The sequence below is a fragment of the Chrysochloris asiatica genome, unplaced genomic scaffold (assembly GCF_000296735.1).
Source record: "Chrysochloris asiatica unplaced genomic scaffold, ChrAsi1.0 scaffold00001, whole genome shotgun sequence".
Lineage (NCBI taxonomy): Eukaryota > Metazoa > Chordata > Mammalia > Afrosoricida > Chrysochloridae > Chrysochloris > Chrysochloris asiatica.
Genome location: NW_006408519.1, coordinates 24,349,893 through 24,353,775, shown reverse-complemented (window position 1 = coordinate 24,353,775; position 3,883 = coordinate 24,349,893). Strand labels below are relative to the sequence as shown.

The following is a 3,883-nucleotide window of genomic DNA, read 5'->3' as shown; positions in this document are numbered from 1 at the left end:
AGAGATACAAGCTATGAATCTTCTGAAATTGAATGCAATACTTTTTGCACATTTCTACGCACAGTCTTTTTGGGGGTTTATTTACGGACAGGAGACCCATAGCTTTCATGAATTTGTGACCCAGCCTTAATGTTTTTCTTGTCATGAAAGCATTCCAGCAGCACATTGATTACAGTTGGAAAAAGTAAGTCATCATTTCTAGACCCAGCTTTTGGTCCTGTTGCACAAAACCCTCCCAACTGGTTCCGTTTCCAAGTGCAGGCATTCCTTTGTCCCTCCAGGAACCGCTCTCAATAGGTATGCAACTTTTAAAGAAAAGAAAGTATAGTACAGTTCATGTTCTTCCTATTAGGAAGAGAAAGAAAGACCTGGTCCTCTATTTTTGACAATTAGTCACAGCAACCCCTATCAATCAAACAGAACTCTTGTCCACTATACATAACACTGGTAGATGAGCACCCCAGGTTGGAAGGTACTCAAAATACCCAACAGTCACACTACATTTGAGCGTGCCAGTGATCATGAAGTTGGGAAGGAACTGGGCAGCATTTTGTCCTGTTGATATGGGATAGTCATGAGTTGGAACCAGTTTGAAGGCACTAGAGCTAACAAGCTGCTCTTACTTGTTCTGAATGTCCACCACTCTAATTCTCCTCACTCACATGGGCTGCGTCTGCTTCTCCGACCCACGTAAGTTCCATGTCAGACAATGAGGGGAACCAGCAGTGACAGAAGTTGGTCTGCTTTCCATTTGTACTTTGTTCATATTCCTCCAGAGCCAAGCCCTGTCCTTTCCCTCACTCAGAGTCTTCTTGTTCCCTGGCTGCCCAGCCTCTTGCTCTGGACTCCTGTCATGATATTTCTCATTTATTTTCTAATACTTTGGCACGGGCAGTCTGATAGGATGTATATACTAATCAAGTTAAGCCATCCTCTTACAGGTAGCTGTTTGCTGCCAGCTCATTGGCCCCCAGAGTCCTGGTGTGGCACTGTAGGGTAAGCACTGGTCTGCTTACTGCAAGCTTGGCAGTACAGACACAACCAGCTGCTCCTTGGAAACGCTATAATAGGGTCACTATGAGTAGGAACCGACTTGATGACACTTAACAACAACAATAAGCTCCCGGACTACTGGTGTGGCACTGTAGGATAAGCAATGGAATGCTAACCACAAGGTCGGTGGTTCAAAACCACCAGCTACTCCTCAGAAACTCAGAATAGGTTCACTAAGAGTCAGAATTGACTGGACAGCACTTAACAACAATGATCAGCCCACAAAAGTGGTTATAGGATAAGCACTAAACTACTAACTGCAAGCTCGGTGGTTCAACCCCAGCAGCAACCCTTTGGGAGAAAAATGAGGCTTTCTGCTCCCGTAAACAATTTAGAGCCTCAGCAGCTTTATAAAGGGTCACTGTGAGTCAGAGTCAGCTCGATGACCCTGGCTGGGAAGTCAGCTCCCGATTCTTTCTGTTGATCCTGCGGACAGTGGATTGAAACACTGCCCAATCCACCATTTTCATGTTCAGTGGCCGAAAGACTAGGGCGATCCATGGTGATGATTCAGTATATTCAAAAAAATCATTGACAGAAAATCTCCAGACCCAAGAGCCAAGAATGCAAGTTTCTAACATGCAAACATTCCAAAAGTGGTTAGCCTATAAGAAGAACTAAACTCGCCTGGAGTTGGCATCTCCTTGGCTCAGCTAGAGAAAAACCAGCTACAGGAAAAGGTTTTATTAGCTACAACTTAGAGTTAATTAAACAAGCGCTTTTTGTTTCCCTCACAGATCAAAATAACCCTGTTCCTGGAAATGGAATGTATAGACGTGACTATTAGACAAAGCATCTCTCTATATAAATTCTGTTTGTTGTTGCGGCTGCTAAGCACTATCAAGTTGGTTCTGACTCATAGTGACCTGTGTAGAGTTTCCAGGGAGTGGCCGGTGGCTTTGAACCACCAACCTTGCAGTTCAAACTGACCTTGAGGTCCAACGCGTTATCCTCCAGTGCCACACCAGGATCCATTTGAGGTGGACATTTAGAAAGTGCTGAAATGGTCTGCTTTCCCGCTTGTGCATAAATTATAAAACTCTTTTGTATCTTCTCTTCACTCAGTGTTTCTGAATTGACTTTGCGTTTGCACTGCGCATGATCCTGAATTTGTAGGGTTCTCATTGACTAGTTTTCCAAAGCAGATTGCCAGACCTTTCACCCTAGCTTGTTTTAGTCTGAATGCTCCACTATAACCCATTCAGTATCCTAGCAACATGCAAACCTCCACTTACAGACAGATGGTGGCTGTGCATGAGGTAAATCGGGCAGCTATCAAATCCAGGTCTTCTCCATGCAAGGGGAGCGTTCTACCACGGACTCACTGTTCCTCCTGCTTGTTTCCTTGCTGTTGTTGTTACTGTTAAGTGCCTTCAAGTTGGTTCTTATGGGAAAGTACCACAAGATGCTGTCCAAGGAAGTCCAGAGTGCCCTGGCCTGGGCCAGCAGCATAGCTGAGGAGACTATCAGTGCCATAAAGACTGTCCGGAGCTTCACCAACGAGGAGGAGGAGGAGGCCAAGGTGTACTCGCAGAAGCTGCAGAAGGTGTACAAGCTGAACAAGAAGGAGGTGGCCACCTACACCTACTATGTCTGGAGCAGTGGGCTGACACTGCTGGTGGTCCAGGTCAGCATTCTCTATTATGGGGGTCACGTCATCATCTCAGGGCAAATGACCATCTTCTTCAACATCTACGAATCGGTGGGCTCCATCTATAGCGGCTTGATGCAAGGTGTGGGGGCCGCTGAGAAGGTGTTTGAGTTCATCAATTGGAAGCTGACCATGGTGCACAATGGGAGCCTGGCCCCCGACCACCTAGAGGGTCGAGTGGACTTTTAAAATGTTACCTTCAGCTACCACACTCGACCCCACACGTAGGTCCTGAAGAATGTCTCCTTCAGCCTAACCCCAGGCAAGGTGACCGCCCTGGTGGGGCCGTCTGGCAGCGGGAAGTGTTCCTGCATCAGCATCTTGGTGAATATTTACCCGCTGGAGGACGGCCAAGTGCTGCTGGACAGGCAGCCCATCAGCGCCTATGACCACAAGTACCTACACCGTATGCTCTCCCTGGTGAGCCAGGAGCCTGTGCTGTTTGCCCGCTCCATCACAGACAGCATTGTCTACGGCCTGCTTGATGTGACATCTGTGGACGTGATGGAAGCCTCTAAGAAGACCAATGCACATGGTTTCATCAGGGAGGTCCATGATCGCTACGACACAGAAACCGGTAAGAGGGGCGCTCAGCTGTCAGGTGGCCAGAAGCAGCGTGTGGCCTTGGCTCATGCTCTGGTGTGAAAGCCACCCGTCCTCATTCTGGATGAAGCCACCAGTGCCCTGGATGCTGAGAGTGAGTGTCTGATCCAGCAGGCCATCCACGACAACCTGCAGATGCACACGATGCTCATCAGCACGCACCGACTGAGCACGGTGAAGCAGGCGCACCCCAGAGGGGTGCTGGTCAAGGGCTGTGTGGCTCAGCAGGGCACCCACCACCAGCTGCTGGCCCAGGGCAGCCTCTACGCCAAGCTGCTGTAGCGGCAGATGCTGAGGCTTGAGCCCACCACAGAATACACACCCAGCCACAAGGAGCCACCTGCCAACGGTGGCCAGAAGGCCTGACTGGCAGCCCTGTCTTCCCGCCTCCCTCCCCTCCCCCAACCCTCTGGGGTGGCAGAGGCCCCTGTGCCCACCTGGCTGCAGCTTCCTTGTGAGCCCAGGCCCAGGTAGAGAACCACCTGTCATATCATGTGTCACTGCTTCTTGGGTTGTGCCCTGTGTAGGGTTTCTGAGAGTGGCTACTGGGTTTGAACTACAAACCTTGAGGTTACC

At 49.3% G+C, this 3,883-nt stretch overlaps 1 pseudogene; it reads left to right on the top strand.

The window, feature by feature from the left end:
- Window positions 1–2,440: 2,440 nt before the first annotated feature.
- LOC102829084 lies at window positions 2,441–3,673 on the top strand (annotated as a pseudogene).
- The last annotated feature ends 210 nt before the right edge of the window (window positions 3,674–3,883 follow it).